Here is a 25477-nt window from a genome sequence, read left to right on the forward strand (position 1 = left end):
TGTCTTAGTTAATCTAATGCTGGGTATCCTTTTATAAGCATAACAATCCAATCCATTTTGTATTCTGCTAAGCTTTTAGCTTCACTGATACCCTGTAGAAATGAGCACCACAGATTAATTATATGTTGCAGGAAAAAGTATTTCCATTTATTAATGGCACAAGAGTGAGTCATCTAAGTTTTACTGTGTCCTTTCTGTAAATGTACCTCTACCATGTACGGACTTTAAACTAAACATTCAAACCATTTTTATCACTCATCTCTAAACCATTTTCTACAACATTGCATTTCTTTTATGACAATTTGAATTGAACACATTATTCCATGTGTGGACAAGCCACACATTTAAACAGCAGTGAAGTTCTCTGTATGGTTTTCTATACAAGCAGTTAATCACAACATGTCGTAGCACTTGAGGTTTTTTTGTATATTGAATTAAAGAGATGCACCAATATATAGATCCATATCAGATCAGCACTGATAAAAGGAAAATTGACATCATTGTCAATCACCTTTTTTTGGCCGATAATGTCACCGGTAAATTCCACGTGCATGTGTACAACCACAGCATGCTATGCACGCAGACAGGAATGCAGCTGGGCAGCTTGGAGAGCAGCGCCCTGCCAATAAGTCTACAGAGAGGAAGGGTCGTGAGGGGGTGGGGGGGCAGATTGAGGCCCCCACAGTGAGGGAGCAAGTGAGGTTGAGGCAGAGGCAGAGGGAAGGGGCAGACACTGCCCAGCCATGGTGAGGCAGGGTGCGGGTTGGAGCCACAGACAGCTTGTCATACCCCTGAAAGCAGAATGTGCCCCACAGATTTGTGCACAGGGCGAGGACAAGCTGTCTGCTACGAGGCCAGAGGCTGTACCGGCCTCCTCTTGGGAGTGGGGGGGCTGGGCCGCCCACCCTCCGTCTCCCAGACAAGCCACCCACAGCTCCACCCCACCCTGCCCACCTGGGCAGCGCCTGCCCCTTTTCCACTCCTTTCCTCACCATGAGGGCCTTGATATCCTTTCCCCATGTCCCTTCCCATGCACAGACTTATCAGCCAGATGCTGATCTCCAAGCTGCCAGACTGCATATCAGCCAACATGGCTTGTCAGAGACAACCCTAGCAGGGTGCAGGGCCCGGACGCAAAGAAGTTGGCAGCGGTGGCAGGGGAGAGTGGGTGGCAAGCCACTCTGTGGCTGGTTAATAAACCAGCCATTGGTAGCAGGCAACAACAAAAAAAAAAGTCTTTTATCAGTGCACCCATATTGAACAAGGCTTTCCACTGAATTATCTGCACTGTCCTTCTGGACCTTTTCATAAGGGTTAATTTAGAAACTGAGAGTTTGCATAAACAGGTTCAGTTAACCCAGAGCCATTCAACTGGCAGTCCATGATGGGTTCATGTGCAGTCCCCAAACTTTTATCTGTCCATTACCCCCATTATCTCTCCAGTTACTGCTGTAGCCAGGACAGGTTCTCCCTGCTCTGTAAGTTTTCACTTCCTGCTCCCACTCCAGGGGCTGGAGTAGTGTAGTCCATGACACTAGGGGATACCAGTGGCTGAGTCCAGCAGTGTGTAGGAGGGTGCAGTCTGGGGATCTGCAGAAGCTGGACAGCCCCGAGTTAATCCATTCAATTACATTTCCTACATTTGTCAACAGCAAATTTCATATCCTAAAATGCTGCATGTTGTTTGCTCAGTTTTGTCTGATTAATGTAACTAATTATATCATCTGGAAATTTTTCTTTCATTAATAAACAAAAAATACCAAACAACACATATTCTGGTATTGTACAAATGGGCATCTCAATGTAAACTTTGTCAAATTAATTGTTCACTGTTCATCCCTACTCTGTTTTCTGTCTCAGCATGTTGAGATGCAGAGTCTAGTAAAGCAGTCCCCAACTTTTGCTGGCTGATGGGCAATAACAGCAAATAAATAAATAATAGGTTTTGGGAGACCATCATACTTTATTTGGCCTTTCACCTTCAGCTCTAATTTCCTGTTCTTGCAAGCAATACTGAAGGGTTTTGTGGGCAACATGATCCCCAAAAGCCATGAGTTCAGGAACACTGCTCTAAGAGTTATTAATCAGGGACCCTGAAGACCTGGAATCTATTCCCTGTTCTAAAGACTTCCTATGTCAGCTTGATCCTGGCACTTAACTCATGGTACTTCCGTTCCCAATATGTAGATTGGGTATAACTGCATCACCTCCATAAAATCAGTTTGTGCTATGTGTGAATATGTTGATGAACACATTAAAAATCCAGAGGCTCTCACATGCTATAGTAGTAAGTGGGGAGATGCATATATACCTACGGTCAGGTACTGAATTACTTAAAATGCTTATTTCCTCAATGTTTAATAGTTTGCTTTGGTAGAATATACAATATAAAATGTCAATTCTGTGGGAGTTTTTTTAAAATCTATTTTAGGAGGGAAGGATTATACAAAATATACTCTTTAACTTAGCTTCTATTGGCACACCACTCCACAAATCCTCTTTAAACAATGAAGAATAGCTATCTGGCTTTCCTCCAAATATTACACAATAGATTACACTCTCACATAAGCCTCCACCCACCTTAGAGTATACATATACATGGAGACCAAACAACAGAGTTTCCATGTTTTATGATGTGGCAAGGTTACTGCAGCTCTTGGAACATCTCCTTTTTCATATGGCCTTTGTTATTGTAACATAACATTCTCTTAGGCTAAATGCTAATCATTAAAAAAAATAAGATCCTTCCATTCATAGTTTCATGGCAGGTAGGGCTGGAAGGGACCTGAGCAGATCATCAAGTCCGACCGCCTGCCATGGGCTGTCTTGTCAGGCTGTGTACAGACATTCAGGGCAGTTAGACCACATTAAAAATATATCCCCCTCATCTAAGGCATGTTGGGATGGGGAGCTAAGAGGGGAATGGGGAAGGAGGCAAGCAGGCTCTGGAGGGAAAAATTGGGGGTGAAGGTGGGGTCCATGGGGGGGAGTTTGGCAGAATCAGGGGGGCTCAGAATCTGCCAGAAGGTTGGGGGGGGGCTCTCTCCCCCACCCCCAGGACCAGGGGGCTAATGGAAACCTCCACCCTCAAACAAAAAATCCCCCCCAGTGAACCTACTCCCCATCCCTCCTGCCCACTCCCCACACCCTGACTTACTTCCTCAGCTACCAGCACTGGCAAACCAGCATGAAGAGTGGCATGCAAGATGACGGGTTTGGTGGGCTAAAAATAACCAGGTGCCAGGGAGGGATTAGGAAAAGTGTACCCCTGGCGCTGAGACCAGCAGCTGGGCTTTCCCAGCTCTGGTGCTATGCTGGGAACCATACAAAAGTTCAGTCAGATCGGTCTCATTGGATCCGAGCCAAGTTAGACTACCTCAGAGGCACAAATTAACTTAGAGCGAGGCAGCCATTTTTAGACTGATCTAACAGTCCTGGACTTCTGTACAGTTTGCACATAGATCTACCTAAATATTGTAACGTCCGCACCTGAGCGAACTAAGTTAGATCAAGTGGCTATTTTTAATGCTATCTAACCCCTGCCCACACACCTTCCCAAATGTTTTTTGTGTTATTTATACTATATCTCTCTGTACTGTGAGGATAAAAAGCCTGGCTGTTTCAGTTTCAATATGTAATGTCTAGCTTCTAATTTAAGTACATGCCCTGGTTTCTTAATCCATTCTGGTTATATCAACTGGGGATAAAAAAAGTATACCTGAAAGATTAAAAGTGTTAATTGTACCTACAGCATGCTGTCAGGTTCTATACATCTTTTTTGGAATCATAAAAAACTAAAAACATTCCTTTTAAATCAGAACCCTTTCAATCATGGCTAATGTATTGAGAAGGGATGTGGAATGAAAAAGGATTCAGATTCTCTTCAACAATACAGAAAACTGCTTTCAAATATAAATGAATCAAATGCCAGTCTGTCATTTCACACTTATACACTACCTGTTTAGTGCAACTTGTTTGTCTGTGACATGCAACCCCATACTTACAGTTGCTTAACTTTAGATTTTACATTCCTCTTGAGAATTATACCTCCATTTTTTCCTTAACATCTTAGAGCATGTGTAGACGAAATGGGGACCCTAAATTGAAGCAGTGGATTTTAAAAAACACTGCTTCAATTTAGGGCTGATTAAACCTGTGTCATGCACCCACCCTGCTGACTTATCCGCCTCTCTGGTGGTGGGGAGGGGAAGGCGAGCTGCCAGCAGGCAGAGCGGTCCCTGGGCCATGGTGGGTGGATTGGTGCTTCTCTCCACAGCAGCGGCAGGCCCACCCCCCAGGTGGCACCGCAGCCATGGAGGGAAGCACCAGGCCCCCCGGTACAGCTCAGGCAGGCAGGCAGGCTCTGGGTGGGGGGGGAAATAAATAAATAAATAAATAAATAAAATCAGGTTTGCTGCTTTTCTTGGGCAAAACCTGCTTTCCCAGGCTGCTGCCAAGCTGCCTGCAGGGCTTCCTGCTGAGCCATGGAGCTACACAGAGCCTGGTGCTTTGCTCCATTGCTGTAGGGGCAGCAAACTAAAAAACTCCTCAAAGGAGTTTTAGTTTGCTGTGCCCCAAAATCATTTACGGCACATTACACCACCAAATTTCCTACAGTGGCTGGAATTAATGTGCAATACAGCACCAAGGCATGCAAATACCAACACCATTAAAGTGGTGCAAAAGCATTTAGCTCACTTTAAAGTGTCATGCACACACACCTCCCGTTTCGTCTAGACATGGCCTTATACTCTTGCCTCAAGCTAATTCACCTCTTTTGAAAGCAAAGCCTAAATTTAACAGCTTTGCCTCTTTGAGACCTCATGATAGAAGTCAAGGAAAAAAAAAAAGAGAAAAAGAAAAACAACTTACAATTAGTGTTTTGTTCAATTAAAAGCTACACCTTTGTGAAATGTTTGTTACACAACTTTTCTGTTAAACCTTTATGAAGACATAGTACTGTACACAAGGGACTTCAAAATACAATTCCTAAATTATACTTCCTTTGTAAGGAAAAATAAAAAAATTTTGCTTATAAAAAATTATCACTGCATTTTAATGTGTTATGCAAATTAGGCAAGTTTCTCAATGAAATCTATTAATTTTATTCACCTCCATGGTTTTTAAGCAGAATGCAGGATAGAGCAGCAGCTTGGAGTAAAAACAACTGCTCTATTTTATACTCAAAGCACTCCCCCCCCCCACAAGCTTCTTGGAATTTTAACAGCACCCAATTTAAAAGTGAATTTATTTTTACAGTGATTACCCTCTCATACCCTGCAGCACCCTTAAAATTCTCACCCATTAGCTCCAGAAGTATGGGAGTAGCAACAGAATGAGCCAAGCTGAAAAAGCACACCCCAGCATCCACCCACACACCTATGGCAGAGCACACCACTCAGAACCTGCGGATGATTGGCACAGGGGTTGTGTTCAACTTGGCACCTTCCCCTGCTCCTCCTATGCTCCAGAGCTCCTCCTATGCAGGAAGCAAGGCACCAAAGGTACCATTTGTTCATGGGATGCTGGAGTTGGCATGGAACCCAGATCTCACATCACCCCACTTGAGAATCACTGCCTTGGAGACTAACAGTGTCCCTCCACTCTACGTTGGTCAGTCAGGGCAATCCCTGCATAAAAAAAGTGTGAATGGACACCAATTTCATATCAATGCCAGAAAAAACACAAAAGCCTGTGAGAGAACACTTCAACTGCCTCCGACATTCCATGGCTGACCTTGGAGCAGCTGTATTTAAAATTAAAAAATTTATATATAAAAATTTTTAAAAACCTTAAAACAACTTGAAAGAAATAGCTAAGCAAGAAATCATCCACTGGATTGGACAAGATTGTATTTAGTACGGTCATATACTCAACAGAGATTCTGGATTCTTATGCCATTACTTAGCCTAGCTTTCATAACCCTTACTTCTCACAATGGGCAAGTTGCCTTTTTTATTCCTATACGTAGAATCAAATTAGGGTTAGAAGGCACCTCAAGAGGTCATCTAGTCCAATCCACTGCTCAAAGCAGGACTATCCCCAAAGCTTTATCTAGCCAGGTTTTGAAAACTTCCAAAGACAGAGATTCTACCACCTCTCTCAGTGACCTGTTCCAGTGTTTTACTACCCTCCCAGTGAGAAAATTCTTCCTAAAAATCTAACCTAAACTTCCCTTGCTTCAACTTGAAACCACTGCTTAGGATTGCACAGATAGAGATTTTTGCGGCAAATACCAATAGCCGATTTTTAAGGAGGCATACTGGCCAATACCGATCCAAATTCCGATACCAGTCCTGCGGCGTGGAGAGCTGCCTCCTGCTCATAAGTCTGGTCTGGGAGAAGGGAGGAGGGAAAAGGGAAAGCTGGGGGGCAGATCAAGCCCCCCACAGGGACAGAGGAGGGGGGCAGGTGCTGGGACAAGCATTGCCCAGGTGGGGCGAGACAGGCACAGGACAGTGCAGCAGCTCATCCGGGGGCGCACAGAGTAGGGGGCAGCTTTCCACACTGCAGAGCTGTGCTCCTTGCTACCTGTGCTGCACTACAGCTGTCCACATACACGAGCCATTTATCAGCCTGATAGGACTAATTTCCAATATATTCAATTTTCTTTATATCAGTGCCAATCTGATATCGGATTGATGCATCAGTGCACCTCTACCATTGCTCCTTGTTCTGTCATCTGCCACCAATAAGAACAGTCTAGCTCCATCCTTTGAGGCATTTAAGTTTGCTGCCCCTACAGCCATGGAGCGAAGCACCAGGCTCCATGCAGCCCCATGGCTCTGCAGGAATCCTTGCAGGCAACCTGGCAGCAGCCTGGGAAAGCAGGCTCTGCCCAAAAAAAGCGGTGAGCCTGATCTCCCCACCCCCACCCTCCCATCCAGAACTTGCCTTTCAAACCCCTTCCAGGTAGTTGAAGGCTGCTATTAAATCCCCTCTCAGTTTTCTCTTCACTAGACTAAATAAGCCCAACTCCATCAGCCTGTCCCCAGAAGTCATGTGCCCCAACTCCCCCACCATTTTTGCTGCCTTCTGCTGGACTCTCTCCAATTTGTCCACATCCTTTCTGTAGCTGGTGGCCAAAAACTGAACACAGTACTTCAGATGTGGCCTCATCAGTGCAGAATGGAGCGGAATAATCACCTCCCTGGACCTACTTGCAACACACCTACAAATGCAGCTCAGTATGCCGTTAGCCTTCTTGACAACATGACCACACTGCTAGCTCATATTCAGCATACCACCTGCTGTAACCCCCAGGTCCTTTTCTGCAGAACTGCTGCCCAGCCAGACAGCCCCCAGCCTGCACTAGGGCATGGGATTGTTCCCATGCATCAGTGCAGGATGGGACCAGGGCTGCACCAAGCTCTTCCTAGCAGGGCAGAGCTGCACTGGGCAGAGCAGCTGAAGCCCTGGGAGGGGTCTACAGAGAATTTGTGACTGCAGCCCCACCCTGCCCCACCAGGAAGAGCTTGGCACAGCCCTGGCTCCAGGCCCTCCCACACAGATCCCGTGCAGTCCTAAGTGCAGGACTTTACACTTGTCCTTGTTGAACCTCATGAGATTTCATAGATGTTAGGGGCTGGAAGGGACCTCTTTAGATCAGGTCCAGCCCCCCTGCGCTTGGGCAGGAAAGACTGCTGGGATCAAATGACCCCAGCAGAGTAAGCATCCAGGTGTTTTTTGAAGTTATCCAGAGTTATCACCACTTCTGGGGTGAGTCTATTCCAGATCCTGGACACTCAAGTTGCAAAGTTTTTCCTTATTTCTAATCTAAAGTGGTCTCCTAGCAGTTTATGACCGTTAGTCCTAGTTTTCCCCTGGGGAGCCCTGGTGAATAGACATTCTCCCAGTCCCTGATGTGCGCCCTTTATATATTGATAGGTTGCCACCAAGTCTCCTCTGAGTCTTCTGCTCTGCAAGCTGAATAGACCCGTGTCTCTCATCATATGGTCTTCTCTCCATACCTCTAACCATACATGTAGCCCTCCTTTGGACTCTCAAGCTTCTCCACATCCTTCCTGAACTGTGGTGCCCAGAACTGGACACAGTACTCCAGCTGCAGCCTCACCAAGGCTCAGTAAAGTGGGAGGATGACATCCTTAGTCTTGTTTGAGATGCATTGGTAGACGCTTGCCAGTGTTTTGGTTGCTTTTGCCAGTAATGGCATTGCACTTGATAGACTATACAACGAACATGAGCCACAAGACCCCCAGGTCTCTTTCAGTTGTGATGCTGTTAAGTGTAGCACTGCTGAGCCTAGAAGTATGTTGTAAGGGTTGTTTCTCCCCAGGTGAAACATCTTACACTTTTCAGTGCAAGATTTTTTTTGGCTCAATCCTCCAATGTCTAGGTGACTGAATCCTAGCCCTGTCCTCCAGCCTATCTACTATTCCCCCCAACTTGGTGTCAGCTGCAAACTTGGTGCACTCTATGCCATCTTCCAGGTTGTTGATGAAGACATTGAACAAAACCAGCCCCAGGACCAACCCCTGGGGCACTCCACTTGATATCAGCTGCCAACTAGACAGACATTGAGTTATTGATCATTACACCTTCTGAGCCCAACACTCCAGTCAGTTTTCTATCCAGCTTACAGTCCATTCATCCAAACCCATACTTAGTGACTTATTCAAACCAACCTCTGCCTCTATCAGCAGTGACCCCTCCCCTTATCCTTTGTATTTAAGTTCCCTGCTCTTTAGAAACCCTTCTTTCTGCAAGTCGATTCATAGCAACTAGGCTTTTATGGCCAAAACACTCATACCCCTCTGAATCAATTAGTCGCTAGGGCTAAGTACTAACAGATGAAAGGCCAGAGGCTGAATTAATTCAGTCTTCATAGATTAGTCTAAGCCACTTAGATTGAACCAATAAGCAAGTAAACAGACATTCATTTTTTATTCTAGAAATGCAGCCACATATCTGAAGTGGCCCAGGCCACAAGCCAGAGGGTGCTAGAGCATGCCTTGGCTTGAGCAGGGAACTTGGGCTGAGGCTAATCCATCCACCCTAAGAGGGGGAGTTTGTGCAGAAGGTGCTGCTGGGATGCTGGGGGACTAAGTTAACTTGCATCTGGAGGGGATCTGGGACAGAAGTTCAATAAACTAATTTAACCTAAATCAGTTAAGTCTGATACTACATCTATCCAGGTTTATGTTAACCAGATTCTGATCACTTATAGGCTACGGAAAGAAGTTACACATAAACCAGTTTAAGTAATCAGGAACTGGTTTAAACCTGTAACAGAACAGAAGTTCAGTGCACATAAACCACTTTCAAAATACCAGAAACCTGGTATTAAGATAAACCTGGTTGAATGTAGTATCAAACTTAACTGACTTGGGTCAAACTGGTTTATGAATCTCTGTCCCAGACCCCTTCCTGGTTCAATTTAAATCACTCCCCTGGGATGCTTTGCAGCCCTGGGCTGGGCTGTGCTGTCATCTGCTTCAGAGAGCAGAGCTGGCCCTGCCCCTCTGCTCCCTAGCTGGAGCAGTGAGGGCTGGCTGACAAGGCGTTTGGGGGTGGGGGCAAGCTCATCTGGGGATGCAGCCCAGTAGAAGATGGGATGAGGGGGGAAACTGTTCCCCCACCCCCCAGGCAAACCCTGACTTGGGTCTGGGGCTAGAAAGGGGGGTTAAACACCCATTCCCCCACTCAAATTTACTGCTGGCTGTAACTGTGGACTACAAATCCCAGAGCCACCTGCAGAAGCAGGAAGAGGAAATGATGAGGGTCATGCTGCTGCAATTCTGGACTGCAAATCCCAGAGATCTCAGGGGCAGCAGGAAAAGGAAGTGAGCACACAGCCCATAGTGGCTAAGTGTCAGAGATCTATGCTCTAGCATCCTCCAGTAGTCATAAGCGCTGATGGCATTGTACAAGCCAATGGTGAGACCTTATCTAGCATACTGAAATATTATATACTACTTTGTTCAAATTGGATGAACTCCAACAGGAACCAATGCAGAGAAGAACCACTGGGGAAATGAAGCGCCTACCACATAAGAGGAAGCCAGGAAGGCCTGGATTGTTAGGCTAGTACAACAAAAGCCAAGAGCATTGGTGGATCTAGGATTCTGAAAAGTTGGGGTTCAGATGGTGGAGGATTCTGAAGAGTGGAGGTGCAGATGGTACAATGCCAATCATATTAAGCACACCACATATTTTCCAGTTAAAAAGAAACAAGAAGCTTTACTTATATGTTAGTGGCCTAGGGCTACAGTATTCAGTTAAAGGTTGAGGCAAAAACAAATATAATTTTATTGGAATATGCATAAATTTGCCATTATCATATATTATGTATATTTTTCATTGGTCCTTTTGTTATTAGAATTAAATGTACATTTCAGATTCATAAAACAAAAACTAGCCTTCTTGAGCATCTTGACAGTGCATCCAATGCTTCACTGAAAGTTATTTCTATACTCAAGTTAACATACACCTGAATTAAGGTTCCCTACTGAGTTAATGTTTGTAGCAATAATTAAAAACAATCTGCAGGGCTGTGAAATATGAGCTACATTACTAGGAGCAGCTAACAGACAGCAGAAACACATAAAAAAAGAGTAGCTTGACTAGCAGAACATCAAGACCATTAAAAAGTGTCATTAACACCTATTGAACAAAGAGTTTAGAAGGAATCAGGAATCATATGAGCCATGAAGTTAACTGACTCCCTCAGCGCTGCCTGAATAGAAATGCTGTTACTGCTGCCAGGACGTTGGCTTTAAACTTTGAGTGGAGCAGGAATGAGAGGAGGGTGCAACTGCACCAACCTTGGATTCACTCATGGCTAAGAGGGAGTATGTATTATGAAACTTGCCATACCAATTTGGTGTGTGCTTTCTGAACTGGAAATAGTACAGTTGCCCTGATGGGGTGCTAAATTCATGTGAATAAGAAACAGAGCCTACTGGTATGCCTGCAACCTCTATGACACTATGGCAGCTTCTTCCAAATTTGGAGGTTGTTCACATAGAATAGGCACAGCGTGTCCCACTGCAGTGTTCTCCAGTACAAAGTCCTCCACTACAAGCCCATACCCAAATCACTACATCCTAGCTATTTCCTTTAAAAAACCTCCCAGATCTAAGGGTGATCCTCACAGCTTTTTGCACTGAAACACTCTAGGATTCTTTTCTAGTCAATTGCAGGTGTATTCTTCTGCCCTTGGGGGCAAATTGAGAGGGGGGCATTGAAGAACTATCTGCAATAGAATAATTTTGCCTGGATCCACACACACATTACAGCCCGAATTAAGCTGGACAGTAACCTGGACTTAAAGCTCCAAATAGACTTCTTGCTGTGTGAACGACAAGGAGTTGAAATACATAATTAACTGGGGCTGTTACCCAGATTGTATTAGTGACATTCACCTATGAGGGTGAAATTACACATTACACTTAGCCCATACTAAAGGCACTTAAAACATGAGAATATGCATGCTAAAACTTGTTAACTCATGCTAGCGTGCCCTCTGAGGGCATGTCCACATGCAGACATGTGCTGCTCCTATTTGAGCTGCTGCAAGTGCACAACTTTGTGCCGGGGAGCTTTGCCTCAGCGCACATACCTGGACATGCAGTTTGGTGTGAGGCACATTGTGCCACTTGGGGCAAAATGACCTTGCCCAGGTCCTCCTGGATCTGCAGCCGGGGGAGTTAGAGGCTGAGGCCAGCTCCTGTGCTGGCCTCAGCAGTATAAAAACCTGCCCTGTCCTGGCCCCAGCAATATAAAAACCTGCCCTGGCAAGCAGCTCCAGAACCTCCTCCTGGATCAGCCCAAAATTCAATGACAGCTAATGGGTGAAGGCTACAACAATACTCGGGACAACAAAGGGAAAAAAACAGGACAGGAATGACACGATCTGCCCAGTTGAATTTCAACACCCACATTTTTGTTTTTGGTCACCCTATCCACAGCCCCACCAAGTCCCATGACCTCCTGGTCAACCTCCTCCTGGCCCTGGTGAAGTGGGCGCTGTACTTGACCAGGAGGGAGGCTCTGGCTAGGAAGGTGCCCAGAGGCTGCAGGGCCGCTTTCTTCTCACTTGTCCATGGACATTTCCAGGCAGAGCACGAGTGGACGGCATCCATCAGCTCCTTGGATGCCTCTGAGGACCAGCGGGTGTGGCCCAGAAGGCTCTGCCGGTGTCCCCCTCAGATGCACTCATCTTCATGTTTTGACTCTCGTGTCACTCCTGTCCTGTTTTTTGCCTTTGTCATCCCAAGTATTTTGTTGTATGGGGGCTAATGGGTAAATTCTACAATAGGGACTACTAGTTAGCCGGGTGGGCCTTAGGGTCCACAGTATAAGCATATTACAAATAGACAGGAGCTTCTAAGGCCTGGACATTCAGTATCTGGGGACACTACCTCTTGTGCCAGCTGGACTGCTGAAGCAGCCGTAACCCATAGTGGCCCCTGTATCCTCTACCCACTGCAGCAGTCTGGCAGTGGAGGCTGCTGCCTGGCCGTGACCTGCTGCCACCTGTGACAGCATCCGACCCCTTGGACCTGTGGCTCTAAGGCTGCACCCCTGCCAAACCCAGAAGGGGAGCACCCACTCTGCCATCTGGGCAGCTATCACCCAGATGTGCTCCTTGCAGTGGTCCGCTTTGAACTGTCAACGCATATCTGCTTGCCCCAAACGGCCAACAGGGCAGCCACGTCGTCTGCCCTCCAGCTGGGTCCCCAGTGTTGACCCTGGACAGACTCCTCTGCCCAGGTCTCACCAGCAGAGATCCTAGTGTTTAGTGTTTACTGTTTATGAATTGCAAATTCTCTGATAAGAAACTCAAATTATCTCATTAAAATACCCAAAATAGTGTTCTTCCACTATTAAAATGAAATGCCACTATATATATATATATATATATATATATATATATATATATATATATATATATATGAATGAGAGAGAAAGAGAGAGATCAGCTGGGCACTATTTTACTGATATAGTTACAAGTGTAAATCAATTTGGAGGGAGGGGGCCTGGGTACGTGGGTGAGGGGTTTGTATGGGTGGCAAGGTGTGGGTGTTGTGGGTGGACTGTGGGGGAGCTGTGGGCATGGGGGGGCCACTCAGGAGAAATGGGTACCCTTCCCCCCAAAGGGTACAGTCCCCTCCCCCCCACACACACACACAGCCCACAGCCCTCCACAGCAGTTGCCATCAGGGTGCTCGGGGCCCTCCTGAAACAGCCCCCCCGGCAGCATAGGGCAGCATGGCTCACCCACATATACCTGCGGGAGCTGCTGTCCAGGCTGCCTGCTGACCATCTGCAGAGAGCTCTTTGCAAGAGAAGAAAAATCCACGTTTCTCTGTTAAAATGAAAAGGCTGTGTTGTTGGTTTTTGTTTTGTTTTGGGTTTTTCTTGGGGGGGGAAGAGGTAAAAGGGAAAATCTGCACTTTTTCCCATGGGAAATAGAAAACCCAAATCCCTGCTCAGACTGGGAAGGAGACACAAAACAGAGCCCAAGTAAGTATGGGAGCAAGGCAGGTTTGTGCGAGTTAACAGAAGTTAAATTTGGGACAATACTACAGTGAAAACAGTCAATGAGGCCAATTAAAGCACTGGTTTGACCAATTACAGCTCATGCATGTTAAAACGGTGATTGTCATTTTCACTGAGATCCTTGTAAATCTGTTACAGTATACCTTGTTTCTTAGTGTGGATATGGCCTGCTTGTATGTGAACAGTGTAACCTACACTGGTCTTAGTTCACATGCTCAACAATGACTTACAGTAGGTTCAAGGTAGAAGAAAAAACTAAAACACAATAGTTTCCAAAATAAGCTATATGGCAAAGGGACACAGTGTAAATAATTTTGGTGTAACTTTTAGATTCCATATATAAAAACATTACAAAACTCACTGCATCAAACTACATTCATATATATTTCTAAAAATATCAACAAAAGCCATTCTGTATAGTTGTGGTGGTTTGGGGGGGGGTGGGGTTTGCTCATTTCTTCATAATTATTTCTCAAAAGTCTATTTCCAAACCCATGGTTGACACATACACAGAGCTTCTCAAGATTCCCTCCCCCTTTCCTCCTCAACCCACTGTGGACCCTATCTTAAAAAAGACTCTCTCTCCTCCTCTCACAGCATGTTACATCCCTGTCACAGCTACACTTACTTACATGGAGAAGCAAGAATAGGCAAGTACTATGGCAAAAGACATATGAGATAAGTTATCAGCTAGAAACAAGGAGGAGAAATGTTGCCATGTGACAAGTAAACTCTTCACAGACCACCAGCAAGTGCTCAACAGACAGACAATCTCAGAGCCACTGCACTCACATGGCAAAAATCAGAAACTCCAATCAATTACACACGGGGCACAGCTACATATTCATTAATGCACAACAGTAACTTCATATTAAGTTTAGTACTTGCTTAAAGTTACTGCGCACATTTTTGTGATGCTTACTGCACAGTAGCCCAATAAACCATGCTAATAAGCTACTGCACAGTGTTTTGACTGGCACACTACTGCGCAGTGTTATTAGGCTACTACGCAGTAAACATCTTATGTAGACGTGGCCACTGGGTGCATCTACGCATGCACTTTACTGCGGAGTAAGCCAATTAGCTCCACAGTAAAGCATCACAATCTACATATGCATGGCCACAGCAAAAGCTGTTATCCAGCACCCATGGGGATTGGGGGGTGCCAGATAATCAAATAGCCAGTTACCTGAGAGGCAACTTTGCTTCGTTGGGCCACCACCCGTCCCACCATGTCCCGTGCACCAGGCTTTCATTCCCTGGTGTCAGTATGTCAAGGGACAGAGAGGGGAGCCCGGCATAGGCCGCTTGCCACAGCCCAAAGTGAGATTCGGCAAAACCAGAAATGAGGCTCGCAGTTTCACTTTTACCATGTCGACCGGCATGCCAGTTAATAGAGCGTGCCGATTAATGAAGTGCAGGATAGCATGGCTTTTACTGTATTAGGGTACAGTACTTTAACTCTACTGTAAGATAGTACTTTCCCTGACAGCATTATCTTACAGTGGAGTAACTGCCCTGAAATCCATGTGTAAATGGTGACAAGGCTGGCTAGGGCACAAGGGTGCTAAAGTTGGGGGGCTGCCTGCAGCCCAACCACCTGGCTCTGCACTTCTGGCAGTCTCATGCCCCAACCAGGCCCCCTGACACCACCTGGGGCTAACCCACACCAAGCCTGCTGCCAGCCCAAGACTGCTCCACCCTGGCTCAAATTGCTGCAGTCTCAGGCTCACGTGTAGACACTGAACCTGGGAGCAGTGTCCTCCAACTCAAACAGCTCCAGAGTTTATCCCTTTGCATTAACTGCATGTGTTGATGCATCTATTGTATAAACTAAGCAAAGTTAGAGAAAAAAAGCAGAGTACTAACCTTAATTACATCTTGATTACTTGAATTCTTTCAGTTTGAATGATACAAAACATCTGTCACAGACACTGGCATTTCAATGAAACTGGCTTTTTACTACATAAGATTTTGCTTCTTCCCGTCCGCCCAAAAGATTGTATGCCCTATGGTGCTTTTAAGTGGCAACACCACTCAGTCACTTGAAAGGAAGTTTTGCCTATGCAAACAATGCAGTACCAAGTCTTCAGAACTCAGGTATCTCTATCCCCAGTACCCAGCCTATGTATTCTGAGGGGTCCCAAGGACTGCTGTTCATATTGAAAGTGCTCCAAGACTGCAGAGCAATGGCAAAACTCCACTGTGGCCCCACTGTGGCCTTGGGCTGAAACAGCTAGAAAGAAGAGAAAAAAAAAAAAAAATCTGGTCCTGTCCCATGTTATTTCCAAAAATACTCATAGTATAGCTTGGCAGCATGCAGGTGTGTAAACCTCTGGGTTGGGTCCCTAAATCCCATGAACCTAGGCTGTGTTCAGTCCCTTTTACAATCACAGAAGTTTCCCCACAGGGTTAATCCTGTAAACATGAGGCGCATCATTGAAATCAGTGATAGTGCTCATGGTAATAATCACTGTACCTCCTAGTGCAAGTACTTGCACGATGGAACACTTAAGATCCAATGAGATTTGGTACCAAGTGCATCCAGAGAGTGCTTAACCTCCTATGTTTTTGTTTAGCTAAGGTAGCACCTCTCTAGATCAGCATTTTTATGCATATCTTGCCACTAGAAAAGCAATGAAAGAGTATATAAAAATAAAACAGTCAAAGATCAACATAGAAAAATCTCTGTTTTAAAATTGTTATTTTATTAAACTGGCATATTCAGATACCAATGTCATATTGTTACTTTTCTTTATGCATCTAAAGTTGTATTAAAACTTCCTTATTCTCATTCCAAGATTTTCATGATCAAACATTTTTTTAAAACAAAAACAGATACAAAATTCCTTAGTACTTGCATGCTGGTTTATAAATGAAAGCAACTCACAGTACAATTTTAAACCCATGCAATGATAGCTGCAGGATTAGGTCCTCAGCCTCATAAAATACATGGTTGTTCAGCATGGTTTTGTGGAACCCTCTCCTTTGTAATATGAAAAGGCTCAGGAGTACTCTCTTTATCACTCTGTGAAGATCTCCATTTTAGTTTTCAGTTGCCATTTTTTTTAAAGAGAACTTAATCCAAAGCCTACTGAAGTCACTGGGAGGTTTTCCACAATTTCAATAGCTACTGGATCAGGCTTTGAAGACCAGAGTCAGATCTTCAGCTGATATAAATTACAATTCACCCAAAGACTTCAATAGAGCCAGAAAAATTTAAAACAGCTGAAGTTCTGGCCCACACCTGTTTAATGAAGCAAGTCTTTTGAGCTGTAGACTCCCTCAACTACTGCGCAATCAGTGTATGATTGCAGCTCGTGTTCACAAAGCCAATTCAACTTTAAAGTTACTTGCTTTAATACTGATATGTAGCTGAAACAGTATAGGCTATTTGGTGAGTACTTTACCATTTTTGGAATATTGCCTTTGAGGATCACTGAGCTATACTGCAACTTTTCAGATTTTTTTTTTTTTATATTTAAATACTTTCAGTATGTTTAACCTCTGAGTTACAGTAGAGCCTGTTCCATCCCCAAATTAAAATTCTCTGACTAAAAAGCAACTAAACACTTGAACTATTTTTTAAATCACTCCCAGTGTTCACGATAATATATATGATCCACATTACTAAGGTTGCTTAAATTTTAAAAAAGTTCTTACGGGCAAATTACATCTTTTATTTTCCTTCTTTTGGAGGCCTGATTGAGAATGGCATACATCTACTAGAGATACTTCAAAGTAGATACTTATAAGAGTGCACCTGCCATCAGATTAAGAATAGTGAACTTCTCTCTTGGGCTAACATCATCTTTTCCCCCATTTGCTGGAACAGATCTGTTTGCTAAAATAAGCTAAGAAGTTTTGAAATTGTTTATTAGTTTTAAGTATAACTTTACAACTATGCAACTGGTTTCCACAAAAGAGCGGCAGTTGTATGCTAGTGGGTTGCCTCCCAATTATGCTTTAGAACCACGTCCAAGCATTCCTCTCTGAATAACACAGGCATTTTGTGTATAAACTAAGCATACAACTGGACCCTTCAGAAAGAATTATGTTGGGCTCAGCAACGAATATTTAAAAAACAAATTAAGACTAACATCATTCCGGCACATCCAGAAAGATGGTGTGAGGGGGGAAGGTGCTAGAAAAACCTCAATGTGAATTTCCTCTCCTCTTGGTGCATGGGACTTTTCAGTTAAGCTTGCAAGCATTTTTATACCATGAAATGTATTAATTTTGCATTCAATGAATACCACACAAAGCTATTTTTACTTCTTTGGCAAAAAACAAAATCTCATTAAAATTATCATAATGTCAAAGGACCAACACTCACAAAAATTCCTGGGTTTATTTTATGGGTTTTGTCTGTACATCTTCTGCGCTATTTATGACAGATTCTTACTAGCACTGCATTAGAAAAGAACTCCCGGACCTTTTCAAGTGCCCAAAGGTGCCCTTAACATACCTCATTATAGCTCTGTTTTAGGCTTTTTTAAAATAATTTTTCTATATAATCTATGACAATCCTCATGTATATTAATAACAATTTAAAGCTTGAGACCTTAGCTTGGGAAAAAAATATAAACTCAGTTAGGATGAATAGAAAGCCTTTAAAGGTGGGGATATTTCTGCAGTACTGACAATTGCATCACCTTCCTCCCCCCTTGTAGAAATGTGAAGCATCTCAGAGTAATGGTATCTAGAAATCATATATATTTATCTAGTTTATAAAATATCCACATAAACAAGCTTACCCTTTACTTTAAGGAACTCAAATTAACCACTCTATGCAAATATTCATAGAAGCTTCTTACAATGTCTTGGATTTGCAGTTTCTGAACCTGAAATTTTCCTTTATGGGAAGAAATGCATCCTTTAGACCTAGGAAGTGAAAGCTTGCACCTTTCTGCAATTAAGCAAATTAGTTGCACCTGAGGAGTCAAATCAGCTACAGAAAAACACCTCCCGTTTCTGCTACTTGCATCTTCCAACTGCTGCTTCTAAAACAGTTACGTCTGGCCTACTCCTATTATTCAAACAAACATCCTTTCCATCTAAGGCACACCTTAAGCCAGAATCCCTTCAAGTTGTAACCATCTTGAGGAAGAGAGGACAAAACATAAAAAAAATAAAATAAAAAAACCAACAATCACCGAAAAGCTGTACACATAGATATGAGCTCTTCCACCTGTTCAGTACCTACTGTACATCCCAGGTGACACCCCAGTGTAGGTTTCAACTACCTTGTTAACCTTAAGGGGCATATGATCTACTGTTCACCTTGCACCCTTCTAGAAATTAATGTGCATCAGCTCTTGAACTTTTCTGCAAGCTTGGACCATTTAGTAATACTGGAGCTGGATATAGTGCTGCATAGGCCAATGACAGCCACAACGGGAGGAGGAAAATTGTGAAGATTCCCCTTCAGCCACTACACATTTTCCAGACACAGATACACACATTTCCCTGTGCCTGTTCTGTGCTGTTGATGACAAAGGCTCTTTACTAAGTACTGCATTAGACAAGAACTCCCAGACCTTTCCGATGGTCAAAGGGTCCCAAAACACACCTCGTTCTCTGAGAAATAATGAGTAGTGGGTCTGTTGTTTTTATATGGCTCTGGTGAAGGAGGAGTAATGGGTCTTATTGTTATATAGATTACATATACATCTATATACGTATAATAGTTTATATACACACGTCTATATTCATATAACATCATATATGTATATAGATGTACGTATGTATGCCTATATATGTCTATATAATATCTATATATAATCTATATAGCAATGTATGTCTGCGTATTGTATATATTGGCATACATCTATATAAATAAAATAATTTTCATATCTAGATACAAACATGTTAATTTATAAACATAAAATAATTTATATGTACGTATATATGTTTGTATATGTATGTAGATGTACATATATTGGCATACATATGTCGATATAATATACAGACATATTACTATATAGATTAGATATAGAGATGTCTTTGTATTATATAGATATACTTAAGTGTGTCTATATACATATAACCATCTAAAACCATTATTATATATAGACATACATCCTATGTATATAGATGTAGCTAGATATATCTATATATGTAGACATATTACTGTCTTGACATCTCTGTATCTAATTTATATAGCAATATGTCTGCGTATTATATAGACAGACCTAGGTACGTCTATATACATAGGATGCATGTCTATATATAATAACGGTTTTAGCTGGATAGTTAGATAGATAGATATAGGCATACCTAGGTCTGTCTACATAATATATAGACATTTCTATATCTAATCTATACAACAGCAAGACCCACTACTCTGTCTTCACCTGAGCTTCTAAGAAATAACATCAAATAAAACTTTCCTGGGGAGGGGGCCCGCCCGTCCCGATACCTGATCCCGTGTCAGGGCGGTGCTGGCGGGGATCAAAGCGCCCCGCGAGCCGCCGCCACCCCCTCCCCCGGCCGGGCGGGACCCGGGGCAGGCCAGGTCAGGGTGATGCGGCGGGGGGCGCGGCCCGAAGCGGCAGCCGGCACGGATGCCACTCACCTTGGAGGCGGCTCGCCCTTATCCCTTGGCTCTCGGGCTGCAACTTCCAGGCTCTCCCCAAACTGCCATCTTCCGAGCGCGCCGCGCGGGGCGGGCCAGGGCGCGGCGCGGAGCTGAGCTGAGGGAAAGTTGCCCTGGCAGCTGCAGCCGCAGCCGCCACCGGATCGGGCGGGCGAGCAGGGGGAGGGAGCGGCGGGCGGCGAGGGGCTGAGCGATGCGATCGCAGCCCGTGGCGACACGACGAGGATTTGCTAAAAATAGCCGCTCAGCAGCAGGAGGCGGAGAGGCCGCCGCGCCGCGCCGGGCGGGAGGCAGGCAGGAGGGGAAGCGGGGGCAGGGGCCGTGGCGGAGGCGCTGCGGGCAGGGCCCGCCCCCGCCCTAGTATAGACGCGGCCGCGCCCGGGGGGCTGAAGGGACCCGTGTGGGGCACGCACAGGCCGGCGGCTGCCTGCTCACAGCCCCCGGGCACAAGCACCTTGAATCCTCTTTGCCAAGTGGGCAAGGACCAGTGAGCTCTCAGGGGTCCTGTGCTGCACCCGGGCAGCGCTTCGCATCCAGTTCTTCTGCCTCCAGCTCCAGCATGATCCTTGTTCCCAGTTGTCCTGAGCGTTGGGAACATCCCTGCCTGTCCACCGAGACGACGGTGCTGCTCCCTTCCCCACCCCCATAGCACTTCACCACAAATCATTGCGTCTCCTAAGCCACTCTCGCCTGCCCTGTGCCCACTTCACAGTTGGGAGCGTCTCCCCTCCAGGGAGCTTTATTGCTTGCCTACACAAAGGGAGGTTGCCATTTTCCTCTCTCTGGCACCAGAACACAGCTCAGTCCTCCAGAGGCCTGCACAATCCCAAAGTCCATCAGATTTCCATTAGCTCCTGCAAGTGTTTCCTGCCAACAGGCTTTGGAAAAAAAAAAAAAAATTTTCCCCAGCTTATTTCAGTGTAGAACTGCAGCATGCATTTGATTCACCTACAGTTGGTAGGCAGATGTTTCAGGTATTTCTGTTCTAGAGAAGTGGGGTGGAAGGGACCTCCAGAGATCATGGAAACAGAAAGTTAGGGCTGGAAGGGACCTCAGGAGGTCACATCTAGTCCAACCCCCTGCTCAAAGCAGGACCATCCCCAACTAGACCATCTCAGCCAGGGCTTTGTTGAGCTGAGCCTTAAGTCTCCAAGGATGGAGATTCTACCTCCTCTCATAGATTTCATAGACATTAGGGGTGGAAGGGACCTCGGGAGATCATCGAGTCCAGCCCCCTGCCCAAAGGGCAGGAAGTCAGCTGGGGTCATAGGATCCCAGCAAGATAAGCATCCAATTTACTCTTGAAGGTGTTCAATGTAGGTGCTTGAACCACCTCCGCTGGCAGACTGTTCCAGACCTTGGGGGCTCGGACAGTAAAGAAATTCTTCCTTATGTCCAGCCTGAAACGGTCTTGCAGGAGTTTGTGACCGTTCGACCTCGTCATCCCTTGGGGCGCTCTGGTGAACAGATGTTCCCCCAGATCCTGGTGGTCACCCTGATAAACTTATAGGTGGCCATCAGATCACCCCTGAGCCTGTGCTTTTCCAGGCTAAAGAGTCCCATGCCTCTCAGACTGTCATCGTAAGATCTGTTTTCCTGACCTCTGATCATGCGCCTGGCTCTCCTCTGGACTCTCTCAAGCTTCTCCACATCCTTTTTGAATTGTGGAGCCCAAAACTGGACGCAGTACTCCAGCTGCGGCCTCACCAAGGCCGAGTACAAGGGGAGAATGACGTCCCGGGATTTGCTCGAGAAGCATCTATGGATGCACGCCAGCATTTTGGTCGCTTTACTAGCCGCAGCATCGCATTGGAGGCTCATGTTCATCTTGTGGTCAATGATGACCCCCAAATCTTTTTCTCTGTAGTGCTAACCAACGTAGCACTGCCGAGCCTATAAGGGTGCTGCAGGTTTTTTCCCCCCCAAAGTGGAGAACCTGGCATTTTTCGGTGTTAAACACCATGAGGTTCTCGTCTGCCCATTTGCTGTGCTTGTCCAGGTCAGCCTGGATCACCCGCCTATCTTCAGGCGTGGATGCTTTGCCCCAAAGTTTGGTGTCATCGGCAAACTTGGCCAGTCCACTCCTGACTCCAATGTCCACATCATTAATGAAGATGTTGAACAGTATGGGTCCCAGGACAGAGCCTTGAGGGACCCCACTGGTCACAGGGCACTATGATGAGTGACTGCCATCAATCACAACCGTCTGGGTCCGACCACGAAGCCAATTTCCCAGCCAGCAGATAGTGGTGGAGCCAAGGCCACAACTGGCCAGTTTGGCCAAGAGGTGATCGTGGGATACCAGATCAAAGGCTTTTTTGAAGTCAAGATATATGACATCAATCTCTCCTCCCTTGTCCAGGTGATAGGTCACCTGGTCATAGAAGGAAATGAGATTGGTCAAACAAGACCTACCCGCAACAAACCCGTGCTGGCTATCCCTTAGGATGTTAGCCTGGGCCAGTCCCTCAAGGATGGCCTCCTTAATAAACTTTTCTAAGATCTACCCCAGGATAGAAGTCAGGCTAATGGGCCTGTAGTTAGCCGGATCCACTCTCCTCCCTTTCTTGAAGATCGGCACCACATTGGCCTTCTTCCAGTCTTCGGGCACTACACCAGAGCGCCAGGAGTTTTCAAAGATCCATGCCAGGGGCTGGGCTATGATGCTCGCCAGCTCCTTGAGTACCCTGGGGTGCAGGGTGTCAGGGCCGGCTGACTTGAAGGTATCCAGCTTCTCAAGGTGTTCCTTCACGAGGTCAGCATTGATGGAGGGTAGGGGATCCCCCTCACCCAGATTTCCCTGTCCCATAGCAGGCATGGGCATCCCGTGTGACTGGTGAAAGACTGACGCGAAGTACCTATTTAATAGGTTGGCTTTTTCCTGGGCGTCAGTTGCCCCATCTGGTTTAGCAGGGGTCCAACATTGCCCTTGCTTTTCCTCCGGCTCCCCACATATCTGAAAAAGGACTTTTTGTTGTCCTTGATGCCTGAAGCTAGTTGGAGTTCAGTTGCAGCCTTGGCTTTACTGGCTTGCTCCCTGCAGGACCGGACCAGCGCGGAGTAATCCTCCTTGGAGGTGAATCCCGTCCTCCACCCTTTGTAGGCTTTCCTTTTTAGCCGCAGTAGGTCCGCTAGGTCTCTGGAGAGCCAGGGGGGCTGCTGTGCCTTCTTGCTGCCTTTCCTCCGTGTTGGAATAGATTTAGCTTGTGCACTGAGGATCGCTTCCTTGAGAAGCAACCACTCTTCTTGAACTCCCATCTCCCTGGGGTCATGGTCCCTGAGGGCCTGACCGACTAGCCTCTTGAGCTTGTCAAAGTTGGCTTTTCTGAAGTCAAGGACTTGTGTTGCTGACTGACTTGCCAGCTTTATGGCGGATGGTGAAGGTGATCAGCTTGTGGTCACTGTCACCCAACTTCCCATCGATCACTAGGTCGCCGATTAGGTCGTCCCCCGTAGCCAGTACCAGGTCAAGCAGCGCTTTGCCTCTCGTTGGCCCATAGACTTCTTGAGTCAGGTAGAGGTCATCCACGCACGAGAGAGAGCTTTGCGCCCGCTCAGATTTTGCTGAGTGATCTTCCCACGAGATGTCTGGGTAATTGAAGTCACCCATGACAACCAAGGTCCTGGAGCAAGCGGCCTCAGTCAGTTCCCGGGCGAACTCCTGGTCAAGCTCGGGACTTTGAGTGGGAGGTCTGTAGTAGACTCCCACCATTGTGTCCCCTGTGCCGAATTCCCCACGAATTTTTACCCAGAGGGTCTCTAGCTGTCCATGCCAGTCACCAACATCAGCTTGCAGGGACATGTAGCTTTCCTTCACATAGAGAGCTACACCCCCGCCCCTTTTGTCAACATGATCCCTCCTGTACAGGGTATAGCCCTCTATCCCCGTGGTCCAGTCATGGGTGGAGTCCCACCAGGTCTCCGTTATCCCAATGACGTCATAATTCTTTGCACTGAGCAGGAGGACGAGCTTGTCCTGCTTGTTGCCCAGGCTCCTGGCATTAGTGTACAGGCAGGCAAGTGTGCCCTTGGGGGCTCTTGCCTTGCCCACAGATGGTGCTAGGGCTGGGGCAGGGGTGGGCTCCCTTAAGTGCCCTGGTCCGCTGGCTTTGCAAGGGCCATTCAGCAGGCCAGCAGGGGCAGTAGTCCCCCCATCCCCCAGCGGGCTTAGTTTAAAGCCCAGTGGAGCAGGTCAGCCAGCCTGGCTGAGAAGAGCCTCCTCCCCAGGGGAGAGAGGTGGAGGCCATCTCTTCCCAGCAGCTCGCTGCCTCTCTCTCCAAAGAGCGGGCTGTGGTCATGGAAGCCAAAGCCTTCCCAGTAACACCAGCACCGCAGTCTTTGGTTCACTGCGTGGATCATCCTCTCCCTCCTCAGCCCATAACCCGAGACTGGGAGGATTGACGAAAACACCACCTGAGCTCCCAGACCCCTAAGCCCCACTCCCAACTCCCTGTAGCGCCTCATGACCTGGCTGGGGGTGCTCCGAGCCATGTCATTGGTGCCCACGTGAATAAGGAGCATGTGGTAGTGGGCTGTGGGCTGGAGGAGCTGCGGGATCCTCTCTGCAAATGTCTCGGATGCAGGCCCCCGGGAAGCAGCAGACTTCCCGGGCTAAGGGGTCGGGGCGGCAGATTGCCCCCTCAGTGCCCCGCAGGATGGAGTCTCCCACAACAAACACCTTTCGCTTTGTCTTGGGGAGAGCGGGGCCAGTAGCTGCGGTCGAGCCTGGGTTGCCTGCGGGAGCTGGCAACTGCGTGGGCTCTGAGGTGCGAACCTGCTGCTAAGCTCCGGTGGGGCAGGGGCCTTGGTGCGGCGGGCCTTGGGGCCCACCAAGTGATGGTTAACCTCTCTAGTTAACCTGTTCCCCTGCTTCACCACCCTCCTAGTTAATGAGTTTTTCCTAATATCCAACTTAAAATCTTCCTTGCTGCAACCTGAAACTCCTTGTTCCGTTATCCATCACCACTGAGAACAGTCTAGCTCCATCTTCTTCACCAAGTGGGCAGGGAGCAGAGACCCCTCAGGACCTTCACTCAGGTCACCCAGTCCAACCTCCTGTGTGGAGGCAGGATCATCCCTATCAAAGCCATCCTATACAAAATTCCATCACTTGAACTCTTCATAAGACTGCTAATATAATCCGGATTGAATATCTTATCCTGCCACAGGTAAAGCAAAGCAGGGGAGCCAGAGCAGCCAACGTCCTGCTTCTGTTAGGTGTTGTCAATACCTACTCAGGAGATCCCATGCCCCCTGCTACAGAGGAAGGCAAAAACCCCTACAGTCCTTATCAAATCTGGCCAAATATGGCAGTAGGTCTGACCCAGAGCAGAGGGGTAAGACCCTCTAGCCAGG

The 25477-nt window shown here is 46.4% G+C and overlaps 1 protein-coding gene across 2 annotated transcripts in view; it reads right to left on the bottom strand.

The window, feature by feature from the left end:
- The window catches only part of HDAC9 (histone deacetylase 9), a 500007-nt gene extending 479610 nt beyond the window's left edge, over positions 1-20397 (bottom strand). For both annotated transcript variants that reach the window (XM_090046829.1, XM_090046828.1), the window contains exon 1: positions 20102-20397. The gene's annotated coding sequence lies outside the window, so the exon portion shown is untranslated. The remainder of the gene's footprint in view (positions 1-20101) is intronic.
- Between the last annotated feature and the right edge of the window lie 5080 nt (positions 20398-25477).

This window comes from Crocodylus siamensis, chromosome 5, assembly GCF_052110815.1.
Source record: "Crocodylus siamensis isolate JL-2025a chromosome 5, ASM5211081v1, whole genome shotgun sequence".
Taxonomy (NCBI): domain Eukaryota; kingdom Metazoa; phylum Chordata; order Crocodylia; family Crocodylidae; genus Crocodylus; species Crocodylus siamensis.